We start from the raw sequence: 14,785 nt of genomic DNA, 5'->3' as shown, positions 1-14,785 counted from the left end.
AACTCTCTAGCTCTATGCTATCAAATTTTGTAGCTTGAGCCTTGCATGTGCATTTGTTTTCCTACATTTATCTTTGGTTTTCCATTTTGCTTAGCTGCAATTTTTTTTTAAATGGCAGATTTCTTTGCAAATTGTTATTATTTCAAGAAAACATGGCTCCAAAAGGAAAGGACAGTGCATGGGCTCATTGTGATGTAATTGATGGAAAAATGATATGCAAATTATGCCATAAATCTATTGGAGGTGGGGGTATTCTTAGGTTGAAACAACACTTGGCTGGGATAAGAGGCCAAGTAAAGCCATGTGATGCACCAAATGCGTTGTTAGGTCCTATTAGGGCAGAATACATTTCCAAGCTTGAAAAATTTTATGAGGATAAGGCTAGGGAGAAGGCCATCCAAGATGACATTGCAAGGAAGAGGGAATTAGTTGAAGCCATGAAAGAGAGTGGGTATGATGATTATGAGATTCAAGACTCCACTTCTATCCCTTCCACCAATGACCCCTTTCACTATGTTCATCCTTCTATTGGCCAACCATCAAAAGGAACAAAGAGAACAAACATCCAAAGTTATTTCTCATCTTCTGCCAACATTGCCTCTTCTAATCCCACTTCCTCCCAGCCAAGTTCTCAACCCACTTTGGATCAACATTGGAAAAGAGAATGCAAGAAACTTCTCACCAATACATTGCTAGATGGTGGTATGATTTAGATATCCCATTTAATGCTGCTCGCTCACCTTATTACCAAGCTATGTGGGACTCTGTTATAGCTGCAGGAAAGGGCTTCAAAGGCCCTAGTATGCATGACTTGAGGGGAGCTCTTTTGCAAAAAGAGATATCTTCCATTGATGAGTATTTGGTTGATTTTAAAGATTCATGGCTCAAAACAGGTTGTTCCGTTATGTCAGATGGATGGTCCGATGGAAAGAACCGCACTATCATTAATTTCCTTGTTTCTTGCCCTCAAGGAACCATGTTTTTGAAATCAGTTGATGCATCTGATAAGGTAAAGGATGCAATCCTTATATTTGAGCTTTTGGATAATGTTATTCAGGAAGTTGGGGAGCAGCATGTTGTGCAGGTCATCACTGATAATGCCTCAAACTATGTTCTTGCTGGAAAGATGGTTGAGGCCAAATATAAGACCATATTTTGGACTCCATGTGCTGCACATTGCATAGACCTCATGCTTGAGGATATAGGCAAAGTGGAGTGGGTAAAAAACACTGTAGAGCATGCCAAGTGCATTACAAAATACATTTACAACCACTCATGGGTATTGAACCTAATGAGGAAACACACTGGAGGCAAAGAGCTTGTTAGGCCTGCAATTACGAGATTTGCAGCTCACTTCCTCACGTTGCAATGTCTCAATGGTCAACATAAAAACTTGCAGAAAATGTTTTCCTCTGATGAATGGTCTGAATCTCGGTGGGCTTGTGGACCAGATGGAAAAGACACAAAAAAGAAAGTGTTAGACACTTATTTTTGGAAAAGGTCTGTAGAGCTTGTGAAAATTACCGAGCCCCTTGTTAAGGTGCTAAGGTTGGTGGATGGGGAAAGATTGGCCATGGGCTACATTTATGAAGCTATGGATCAGGCAAAGGAGCAGATACGGGCAGCTTACAAGGACAGGTTAGCTAAATATGGCCGTATATGGGAGATCATTGATAACAGATGGAACAATCAACTCCATCGTCCTATACATGCAGCCAGGTATTTTTTGAACCCAAGGTATCACTATAAAAATCGGCTAGGAGATCAGCATGATGGGGAGGTCAGAGCTGGATTGATTGATTGCTTGGAGCGCATGGTCCCTAGCCATGTAGACCAGTTGGAAATACATAGACAACTTACTATTTTCAATATGGCAAGTGGTACTTTTGGCAAAAACTTGGCAAAGATGGCAAGAGATGTGGACCAACCAGGTAAGAAATTCCAATTTCCATTTTGTTTTTCATTTCAAGTTAAAATTGTTTACGTTCTTGAATCTTTACAATTCAAATTATAAACTAAGTTACTAATTAATGTCTTTTTCTTTGCAGCACATTGGTGGGAGTCATTTGGTGGCCAGTGTCCTCAATTGCAAAGGTTTGCAATTAGAGTCCTCAGTCAAACTTGCAGTGCTTCAGGTTGTGAGCACAATTGGTCTGTTTTTGAGCGCATACACACGAAGAAGAGAAATCGTTTGGAACAAAAACGGTTAAATGATCTTGTTTTTGTGCAATACAACCTTCGACTGAGGAGGAACCAAATGATGAGCAAATCACCTGATCTAGATCCCATTGTGTTGGACGATATTGATCCAACATCAGAATGGGTGGAGGAGACTGAAGATCCTGTGTTTGAGGCTGATTTTGATATCGACATGGCTTTAGCGGGGGATGAGGCAGATGATGTGGCGGCATCAGAACCAGGATCAGTAGCAGCGTCAAGGAAAGGCAAGGAACCAATGGAAGGCACTAGTTGTGCAGGTCGACAAACTTGTGCTTCCATTAGGTCCACTTCTATTGTTATTGGTGGCATTGATACTGAGGTTGCAGATCAGGCTGAGGCATCCTCAGACTCTAAACCAGATGATGTCTATGTAGCTCCTGATGATGATCCTATGTCTAGTAGTGGTGATGGACTTGATGATTGATCATGTGTACACTGTAGACTTGTAGTAGGCCAATGGCCTCATAGCTTGCAGCATTGTTTTTGGACTTTATAAGCCATTTAGAGCCTCATTTCTTATGTATTTTGCTATTTTGTCGATGATATGTATTCTACTCGGTGCCATTTTGATATATTCACCTTTACATGGTATATAAATGAGCAAACTTTGCATATTTTGTCTCTATTGGCTTGGAATCATGGTTTTACATCTTAAAAATAGTTTTGTTTCATTAAAAATTAATTATTTAATGTATTTTTTTAAAATCGGTTCGTTTAGACCAAACCAGTCCCGGTTAGACCGGTTCCGGTCGGTAAACCGGTTCATTAGGTGGATCGGTCCGGTCACCGGTTCCGGTTTTAAAAACATTGGTTGATAGATTCAAAGTTAAGATGGATCTAGGCTGGTTTAATTATTAATTTTATTTTTTTCATTTAATTTTCATTTTTATGTAGTTTCACTAAGTCAAAATGTTTTAATTAATCATTTTATTTTTATTTTTATTTTTATTTAATTTGATTGTGTCAAAATGTTTAAATAACATAATATAAAAGGACATCATAACATCTCTTCCATACTGGGATGGAGAGTGTCTCTGACCAAAAAATGTAATAAAATTAAATTAAAAAATATACATATTTACAAAATATTTTGATTGTGAAATGAGAGTCAGTTTTTTGGCATGTGGTATTGATGAGCCATGGTATTGGCCCATGGTATGGTATGGTTAATAATATCCATGGTAAAGTGGGGTGAGTATCCATGGTTAAAAATCTTGTTATATTGTAGTATTATTTTGATTGTGAAATAAGAGATGGTTTTTGGGCATGTGGTATTGATGAGCCATCATATTGGTTCATGGTATGGTATGATTAATAATATCCATGGTAAAGTGGGGGTGAATATCCATGGTTAAAAATCTTGTTATATTTTAAGTATTAAGTTTTTATGTGCTTATTAATGAAATTTAAATATGGTTACAAAATTATTATTTTAATTCATATGGTAAAATGGATCTTAATTTATAACTACTATTTATATATGATATATGTTAATGTGATAGAGATTTAGATATATCTCAAAAGTAATTATAATTTTTTTCTTTTATATTTAATCAAAAAAATGTTATAAAATTAAATTTAAATAAAATATTTATAAAATATTTTGATTGTGAAATAAGAGATGGTTTATGGACATATTATATTGATGAGCCATAGTATTGACCCATGGTATTATAACAAAACCCGTTTACAAGTTAATAATTATTAAAGTTTTGATGTGCTTATTAATTAAATTTAAATATAATTCCAAAATCATTATTCTATTTTATAAGGTAAAATGGGTCTTAACTTATTGTGGTCATATATGTGTGTGTGTATAATGATTTTCTTTTATCTAAAAAATTCATATTTTTATTAATAAAAACAAAATTACAATGTAACAAATTGAATTTTATTATTTTTATTACTTTTAACTTTTTAAGGACGCTGCATCTCCCCCATAGTAGGCTCTATATTACTTTTAACCTAAATGCAATTTTTTACCAATCTTTTATGTATCACCAACCTAGATCCATTTTAACACCAGATCTATCAAGGGCCGAGAGGGATCAAATCTCTCGAGGTGCAAACTTATTTTTTGAGTGAAAACATTGAGGAAAGGTTTGCACCTCGAGAGATTTGATCCCTAGGCTTTCAGTCGTGTGCGGTCATACAAAATTTGCTAAACATCTAATTATTTTGATAATTTTAAATATGCTAAATATGTCTAAATTAATCTGGTCAATTTAATTTAAAATTTGATTAGTTACCTAGTTTGTTGATATGAGAGAGATGGTTAGTAACTTAAATGATGAAATACAAATTTTGAGTGCAAAGTGTCAATATAACAATTTTAATAGGTAGAAATGTGAATACTAATAATATAGTCAATTACAAACAATTCTCATTGTAATCAATCTGAAACTATTTTCTTCTATTGTTCCTATTGTCACACCTATTAGTTTTTCCATTTTGTCATATCAATAATATGAAAAGAGTAGTTGGAACTATAGACCATTCAAATATTTAACTCGAGCTATTGTAGTAAACAACATACCTTGTCTCTGTTGCTCTCCAATATTAATAGTAGTTTTCTTGAAAGTCAATCATTGTGACTTATGGAGTGTTAAACCCCAAATAATTTTCAATGGTAGTTATTTTATATTACCGCTTTTGAATGCAAAGTAATTAACAATGTTGAATGATGGAAAATGGTAATAATAAGAATGTACCCAATTATAAATAGTATATAGTTTCAAGAAGCAAACATTTTATTTGGGATGAAAATTCAAGTATTGTATTTATGGTTGAAATTTTTTTTATGTGCTTACATTGAGAGAGAGTGTGTATGTTTTGGGGGTGAGAAGGAGAGACAAGGGGAGATAGAGATATAGATGGGGGGAGAGGGAATAAGAGAGAGGCAAAGACAGGGAGGGAGGAAGAGATATCGATATGGTGATAGAAATGTTAGAGAGAGAGAGGGAGGGGAAAGGGAAGCAAGGAGAGAGAGATAGATAGATTTGGAGAGAGAGTGTGTATGTTTAGCGGCTGAGATAGAGAGATAAAGAAGGAGAGACAATGGGAGATACAAATATAGATGGAGAAGGTAGAGATGTGCTTACACTGAAATCAATGCACACTATTAATTTAATTACTTTGAAATTAATGTACATCTTACATCTTGTTGCATCAAATAAAAAATGAACATCTACACTAAAATCAATGCATCTAGTGCAAATAATCAAATAGGATTAGAAATCAACATCTATACTGAAATCAATGCATCTAGTGCAAGTAATCAAATAGGATTAGAAATCAATATATACACTAAAACCAATGCATCTAATGCAAGCAATCAAATATGAGTAGAAATCAACATCTACGCTGAAATCAATGCATCTAGTGTAAGGTATTAAATATCATTATAAATCGATATCTAAACTGAAATCAATGCATCTAGTGCAAGTGATCAAATAGGACTAGAAATCAATATCTACACTAAAACCGATGCATCTTCTACAAGCAATCAAATAGGACTAGAAATTAACATCAACACTAAAATCAATGCATCTAGTGTAAGGTATTAAATAGAATTATAAATTGACATCTACATTGAAATCAATGCATATAGTGCATGTGATCAAATAGGATTAGAAATCAACAACCACATTGAAAATCTAAAATATTCATGACTTTCTAGATCTAACTTCTATGTCTGTATTTGTCTCTGTGAGACTCTTTCTTCTTCCCTCTCTCTCCACCTTCCATTCTATGTCTATCTCCCTCCCCCTCTCCTTCTCTCTCTTCCCCTCCCTCTCTCCCCCGTCTCACTCTATCTGCCTCTCCCTAACTTTCTCTATCTTTCTCTTCTTTCCTCTCTCCCCCTACTATCTATATTTATACCTCCCTCCATCTCTCCTTATTTGTCTCTCTATCTCAACCCCCTAAACATATTTCATACTCTCTCTCTCTCTTCTCATATCTATCTATCTATATATCTATCTCCCCCTCTTCCTTTCCCTCTCTCTCTCTCTACCCCCTCCTTCTATATCTCTATCTCCCATCTATCCCTCTTCCTCCCTCCCTCTCTTTTCCTCTCTCTTCTACCTCGTCCCCTACCCCATTTACATCTCTATCTCCCCTTGTCTCTCCTTCTCAGCCCCAAAACATACACACTCTCTCTCCATATCTGTCTCTCTCCCCCCCCACTAACTCTCCATCTCTCCCTTGTCATTCCCTCTCCACCTTTCTCTCTCTATGTCTTTCTTCCCCTTCCAACTCCATCTCTCTCTCCCCTTCTCTCTCTCCCCTTCTCTCGCTCCTCTCTCTCAAGTCCTCTCTCTTTTTCCTTCCTCTCTCTCCCCTTCTCTCCCACCTCCCTTCGTCTCTCCCCCCATCATACACACACTCTCTCTCCACCCTCCAACTCTATCACTATCTCCCTCCCTCTCTCCTTCTTTCTCTCTCCTCCTCTCTCCCCCCTCCATATCTATGTCTCCCTGTCTCTTTCTTCCCCTTATTTCCCTATCTTTATCCTCTCATTTTATTTCTCTTCCCTCATCTCCTCTCTCCCTCATTCCATCTTCATCTCTCCCTTGTAACTCCTTCTCTTTCCCCCTCCAAATCCATCTCTCTCCTTCCCTCTCCCCCCCTCCTTTCTCTCTTCCTTTCTCTCTCTCACTATGTCTCTCACCTCTATGTTTCTCTTCCACACTCTATTCCCCTTTCCATCTCACTCTCTCTCAAGTATGATCCCATTGCATTGTATTTAAGAAAGTATCTAAATTAATAAAAAACACAATTCGTTAAAAATATTAAACCTATATTTTGGATCAATCATGTTAAAGAAAATACAATAATAATAAAAATTAAAAGAATCACGCACTATCTTTCCTCCATCGTTGTTAATTAATTTTCTTTCTCATCGCTTGGATCCTTGGTTAAGATGCATCTATCCTAGTTCTTTATAATATTATTTATATTATATAAATTTCACATATGTATATATAAAAGTATTCTCATTTTTTAATTTATTAAAACCTCCATTTAATCTCTATGAAAATATTGTTAGTAGTCGTGAGGATGGAGGGTTTAGATATACCTCAAAAGTAATTATAACCTTTTTGCTCTTAGATTTAATTAAAAAAAGTTATAAAATTTAATTAAAAAAATTTAATTAAAACAATTGTAAAATATTTTTATTTTGAAATAGGCTATTGTTTTTGGGCATGTGGTATTGATAAGCCATGGTATTGTAGCAATTAAAAGCCTAGATCCATAACATAATAATCCAAAGTCTAGATGGCCCATGGTATTGATAAACCATGGTAGTAGCCCATGGTATTATAATTTTCTTATTTCCTCTTCCTCTCTATCTTTCCCTAGTGGGTATTGGCCCATGGTATTGTAAAAAAACCTACTTAGAAGTTAATAATATCCATGGTAAATATTCATGATTAAAAATCTTACCATATTGTAAATATTAAGTTTTTATCTGCTTATTAACTAAATTTATAGATGGAACACATCTATATTAATTGTTACAAATATATTGATTACATAGAATATAATATTACAATATTATATGTTACCCAATATTTATAACCACCCCCACCTAATAAATAATGGCCAGGGTGGGGAGAAATACTAATTAAAATGTACTATTATTAAATTTTACCTAATATTTCAGGTCACACTGCACCCTAAATATTACATTCTACTCAGTATTTCCCTTCACTCCTACTAATTTTATTGAGCACCTTCCATTATATTGAATTTACCTTCCTACAACTGAAAACCTGAACGCAACCTAAAATTTATCTGGTTATTATTACAGGATATGCCCAATTGATATTACCCGACACATTTTTTTATTTAATTAATTTTTTTAAACTAAGGTTACACATATCTTCAACATATATAATATATATTAGCCTACACATATATAGTAACGTTACACATGTCTTCAACATATACAATATATATTTGCGTGACACATATGTTTTTTAATGTAACATTACGTACATATACAATATATATTTGCGTGACACATATGTTTTTTAATGTAACATTACGTTACGTGACAACATCTCCTTCATATTTTTTAATATTTTTCCTTCATATTTTTTAATATTTTTTTTAATGTAACGTTACCTTAAGTGACAACATCTGTCATCTTCTTCATATTTTTTAATATTTTTCCTTTATATTTTATAATATTTTTTTTAATATAACGTTACCTTACGTGACAACATCTACGTCATATCTTTTTAATAATTTTTAATGTAACGTTAGGTGACAACATCTCCCTCATATACTTGGTAAAGCGCTTCTCAATGCAATAAATTGGACATATTAATATAAATTCAACATATCAAGCTAACATGTATAAATATTTACAAACTTTCTTACATTACACCTACACATTATGTTGGCCTGTAAATTCAACATATCAAGCCAACATGTAAAAATATTTACAAACTTTCTTACATTATACCGAGGTGTAAATTCAACTTATCAAGCTGACATGTCAAAATATTTACAAACTTTCTTACATTACACCTACACATTGTATGGGTGCGCAAGAAAAATATCTTTGAGAGATTTGTTGTAAGCATAAATTGGTTCATTTAGAAATCCAAGGACTATGAAAAAGAGTCTCGTGTTTACTCTCTATTTCCTTAAAAAAAGTTAAATAAGCCAATGTACAAAGCTAGCCAACCCGTGAGCAAGTAGAGGGAACACCATTATCACTAACAAACATTGTGCTAATAATTTTGGAGAATGAGAAACAGTTTACAAAACAACATAGATCCATGTTAAATCTCAATCTAGAAGAAAGAAAGAAAGGAAAAAAGAAAGAAATTATTTTAATGTCCACAAGACTAAAGATAGCATATGGGACAGATTGCTTCTTCATTTACCTGATGTATTCGGCCCTTTTTCTGTGAAGCTTCAAAATAAATGCTCCCAACTTCTCGACAAACCCCTCGCTAAATAGATTATCCCAAGAGTTAGCTGCCAACATACCTGCATAACTTTCCCTGTTGTCTTTGAAGACCTCACATTCTAAAATGAAATGTTTTTCTGTTCCCATTTTTCCGGATGAACAAAAAATGCATACTCTTTCCTCCCACACTTTGGCCTTTTCCAACGCTCTGTTTCACAACAAAGTTGATGAGAATTAGTCCTTAACTGAGCAATAAGAATTTTGGCTTCTATATATGCTTTTGGTTGATGACTATGAGTGAGATTAAACACTTCAATATAATACTTTTTCTTTCTTCCTAGCTCCTTATCCCAAGTATGCTTGTGGAACTTTTCCATAACAAAAGATTTTATCTCTTTGCTGTCTATGAGACACACATTCAAGCAAATACCCCATTTACTAAACCATTTTTTATTTTGTTGCATCCAAGTTTTTTTTGCTCTTGCACAATCTATCATTAAAGACAACCTTAGGCCATCTACCCTCTTCCATTTGCTCAATTATTTTTAAATACCTTATGACTCGCACCATAGAAATTGCTTCAATAGGAGCAGTTCCTGTTTCACTTAACAAGATAACATAAGGAACTGCGCTTTTAGTCTTAAATTTGTTTGTAATCAAACACCTCTAAGTTTTCTCAATTTGTCTCCACTGCATGTCGGATGTAGGGTTGGCCCATAGTTCACAACCATAGAGAATCACCGGAATCACTAGAAGCCAAAAAAGAGTTTGAGTGGTTTTCCAGTCCCATAAATCTTCCTCTCTACACCTATTTTGAAAAGCATAAAATGCTTTCCAATCCCCCAAAGTTCTTGTCTTTCTACAACCATTCCAACTTAGATTTTGTTGAAGTCAATTCTGAGGTATTTGTAATCTGCAACTTCTTCCAAAATGTTGCCTTCAAAGTAGAATTTATGCTGGTTATGTTTTCTTTTCTTAGAGAAAACCACTACTTTCAATTTGCTGATATTAACTTGCATCCCCACACTTCTACAAAAATGCTCAAGGGATAGTAAGTGCTCTTGCAAACCAACAACCGATTTAGCAATCAGAATAAGGTCATATGCATACAAAAGAAGCCTTATAACAAACTTGTCCGAATAGATACCATCACCCCCTTGCGAATTTAACCACTCCTCAAGCTTGTCGATATATAAACCAAAAATGGTAGGAGATAGTGGGCAACCTTGCCTGACCCCGATATCGCTTCTAAAATTTCCAGAAATGCCTGCTGAAGTTCTAATTTTGACTTTCACCTCTTCATACAGCCTATGCACATCTGCTCTCAAATGTTTAGGAACCCCAAGTTCCTCCATTCTATGCCAAAGCTTATCCCTAGGAACCGAGTCAAACGCTTTTCTGAAATCAACAAAGCAACAAAAGACTTCTTCCTTTTTCTCCCAAACTTTTTCAATGATGTGCCTTAAAGTTATACAATGATCAACTGTGGAATGTTTAGGTCTAAAAGCTGCTAGCCCTTTAGCATGCTTATCTCTTTCTTATGTCCACTTGCTAATTTTTTTTCCTAGCATGCTTCCAAATAGCTTTGCAAACAAAGGGTTTATCATGATGGTCCTATAATTGGAGGGATTATTGACGTCACCGCTCTTGAAAAGAGGCACTACCAGACTAGTTGTCCAATCTGTGGGGAGTCTTTGTTGTATGATGTTGTTGAAGATTTTTGTAATGTGAGGCGCAAGAATCTTTGAGCCCCACTTTAAATACTCTGCTTGGAGTTCAGCTAAGTCTTTTGCTTTTCCAACACCCAACTTCTTGATACCTATCTCTACCTCTTGTACCATGAAGAGTTCAGTATCAATGTTGACCAAAGGGGGAGGGTCAACTTTGGTACCTTGCTCATAGAGTTGTCTTGCATAGTCAAACCATTTAGAAGCTATAATATTTTTCCAATTTGTATCTTTTTCGTTGGAGCTCTTTCCAAAATAATTTGGGATTAGTTTTCTCAAGGAAGATTAGTTCTTCCCTCCTCGAAACCATAAAATCAACCTTTTTCTTGCTTAATAACTGCTTGTAAGTTTTAAGTTCTATGTTATCCTTGTTTGACTCTTTCCACATTCTCCTTGCCTTTTTGTATTCCTCGTCAAACCAAGCATTAACCGGAAAACAATTTGTTTCAAAGTTCTTAATTTTTGTTCTTTTGCTCTTTGCAAGTGCGCATTGAATTAAATGAAACTTCCATAAAGATTAAGTCCATAGTTAAGATGGATCTAAGCTAGTACTCTTGCATTCCATAATGGTTAAGATGGATCTAAACTGATACTTAGCATTCCATAATAAATCATTATAACAAATACCATATAATTGTAAACTAATAATTTTATAATTTAATTTAACTTCTTAAGTTTATAATTAATTTTTTTTTTTTTTTTTTAATTAATTAATGGTGAAATGCTGCTGCATCTCATTGGAGACATGTGTTGGACCTCCAAAGGCAGTTGTTTCACCTAAAATGCATTGTTATAGGCCTTCCATGACTAAACATGTTGGCAAAGGTAAGGATTTGCTGCCATCTCTGATGGGAGGGAGGAATGGAGTTGAAACTCACTACTTTTCCCGATGTTCTTCTTTCAAAAAAGGAGTTGTTTAACACATCATACCAAGTTTAGGGAATTTGGTGTTGGTTGTAACAGCGCAGGCACCACTAAGCCTGAAAAATGGTTGCATGAACCAGGTAATTTTTTCGATTCCTTTTCGTATGCCCGTCTCTTACAACACTGCATCAATGTTAAATCTCTGGCGTTTGGAAAATTGTCACATGCCCACATGATTACAACTGGATTTCAACCTGGCATTTTCATCCAAACCAATCTCATCAATCTGTATGGCAAAGCCGGATGTGTTCTGGACGCACGCAACGTGTTTGACAACATGCCTGAACGAAATTGGGTCACATGGACTGCCATTATTTCGGTGTATTCCCAGAAAGGTTATTCCAATGAAGCCCTGGGTATTTTCCGCGAAATGCGAAGGGCCGGCAGGAGGCCGGATCAGTTCACATTTGGTAGTGTTCTTCGGGCTTGTTCCGAGTTGGCTGTAGTGGAAACTGGAGAACAGGTTCATACCCATGTTGTGAAAAGTGGATTTGAGGGAGACATCTATGCAGGAAGTGCCCTTGTGGACATGTATCTAAAATGCGGGATCATGGATGATGCTCGCAAAGTGTTTGACAGAATGCAGAAGAAAGATGTTGTTTTATGGACTGCTCTGATTACAGGATATGCCCTCAATCAGTTCGGTTTGAAAGCGCTGAATGCCTTCTGTCAAATGCAGTCGACGGGTCTGAAGGGAAACGAGTTTACTTTTGCTAGTGTTGTCGGAGTATGCTCGAGTATAGCAGCTCTAGACCAGGGCAAGGAGGTCCATGGCCACATAATAAAAAATGGATTTGAGTCAGAAGTCTGTGTAGGGAGTGTTCTCATTGACATGTATGGAAAATGTGGACACATGGATGATGCGCTTAAACTGTTTGAGAAAATGCCTGAGAAAGACATGATTTCATGGACGGCAGTGATAGGAGGATATGCTCAGAATGATTTCTCCGAGGAAGCTATGAAGCTCTTCTGCCAAATGCTGCAGGCTGGTATGAAAGCAAACCAATTCACATTTGCCAGCGTTCTTATGTCTTGTGCTCGATTGTCAGTCTTGGAACAAGGCAAGCAATTTCATACTCACATTCTAAAAATGACCCTTGAGTCTGATGTTTTTGTGGGGAGTGCCCTTGTTGACATGTATGCCAAATGTGGTAGCATAGGTGATGCTCGTAATGTGTTTGATAAAATTGTTGCACGAAATATAGTCTCCTGGAATTCAATGATTTCAGGATATGCTCAACATGGACATAGCAAGGAGGCACTTGCACTCTGCGAACAAATGCAAGAGGAAGGCACAAAGCCCGATGACATCACATTTATTGCAGTCTTATCCGCATGTAGTCATGTAGGTAAACTTGATGACGGCTTAAGGTACTTTGATCTCATGAGTGAACAATATGGCATCTCTCCAAGAATGGAACATTATGCCTGCATAGTTGATCTTCTTGGACGTGCTGGTAAACTGGACGAGGCAGAAAAGTTGATCAATGCAATGCCCTCTGTACCTAGTTCTGTTGTTTGGCAAAGCTTGCTTGGCTGTTGCAGAATCCATAAGTATACAGAGTTAGGAATATGGGCAGCAAAATCTCTTATTGACTTGGAACCACATAATTCTGCTACATATGTGTCATTATCTAACATCTATGCTGCTGCTGGCATGTGGGAAGAAGTAGAAATGGTTAGGCAATTGATGAAAGACAGGGGATTGAAGAAAGAGCCAGGACATAGTTGGATTGAGATCAAGAACAAAGTGCATTTGTTTGTTGCTGGTGACAGATCTCACCTGCAGGCTATGCAAATTGATGCCAAGTTGGAGAAAATGACTGTACAGATGAAGGAAAGAGGATATGTGCCTGCTGAAAAGTCTGAGCTATATAGTGTGGGGGATGAAGAAGGATCATTCTATTTTCTTACATAGTTAATGGGTTGCCATTGCCTAGGGCTGATTGGTACATTTTCAGGATTTCTATCCAAGTCATAAAAACTGGGATTCCTATCCAAGTTAAAATTGGTTTATCTTAGAAGTTCATGGGAGTTGAGGCAACGTTAGCAAATTCATCTCCGTGATTATTGAGTGAAACTGTTCGGATTTTGAAATGCTTTCTTCCATTTTCATAATTTCAAGGATGGCTTGTGCTTCTTTTGGAGATTATTAGGGACATTACCTGACAAGTTCAAGACATTTTGAACTGGCAAAGGAAAAGTGTGTTCTAAAATTTGGTGATATAGGTTTTGGGGTAATTTAACAAGCAACCTAGCACCATAGACATAGGGTTTGGCTGTTATATTCAACAGAGTTATTTGGCTTGAACCAAATGGACTGGAGTCTGGAATGTATCTTGACAGGATTGTAGTGTGTTATTATTAAGGCCTTGAATCATCCACTCACTAGATGGAGAGTAGGAATTTTCCCGAGCTCATAAGGGCTTATATTCTGTCCAATTGCAGAAAAAAATATTCTGCTTCTTGCTACTGATTCTTAAATTGTGTTCATTTTTCTGTGGTACTATGAACAACGAAATTGCTTTTAGCAGCTTGCAGCAAGGTCAAGATGAGAACATCTAGTAATGAGCAAGAGGTGGGATATGAAACCCACTTTTGGCACCACATTGTAGCTAATTTCTTTATTACGTAACATGCTACCAAGTTCCAACATTTCATGCAAGAGCATAACATGATGCAATCTGGACACCCGCATTGTAAGTCAGTAGACATGCACCAACTTACAAGTGAACTAACAAAAGCAAAGGGTTGTACTTTAACATCTAAACTCCTAACTGACACTGTAATGGACAATGGATGATGCTAATCAGCAGCTGGCAGACTTGCACTCCAAATTCTGTTCCCAAATCAACAAAAACTCTATCCCCATATTTGATCCAAATTGGATCACTATAGTGTATTTGTTAAATTTAGATAACAATGGTATGCTCTATGCTTAGCACAATTACTTCAATGTACTTTTAAGCAGCTCAATGACAATTTC

General features: G+C 36.0%; 1 pseudogene; it reads left to right on the top strand.

Moving 5' to 3' along the window:
- Window positions 1-1,516: 1,516 nt before the first annotated feature.
- Window positions 1,517-13,717, top strand: LOC149179438 (pentatricopeptide repeat-containing protein At2g13600 pseudogene; annotated as a pseudogene).
- The last annotated feature ends 1,068 nt before the right edge of the window (window positions 13,718-14,785 follow it).

Source organism: Pinus tabuliformis, chromosome 4_1 (assembly GCF_031772625.1).
Source record: "Pinus tabuliformis cultivar Carrire ecotype Pingquan chromosome 4_1, CPIR1, whole genome shotgun sequence".
Classification (NCBI taxonomy): Eukaryota; Viridiplantae; Streptophyta; class Pinopsida; order Pinales; family Pinaceae; genus Pinus; species Pinus tabuliformis.
The sequence above is the reverse complement of the archived record's forward strand: the minus strand, read 5'-3'. Positions and strand labels throughout refer to the sequence as shown.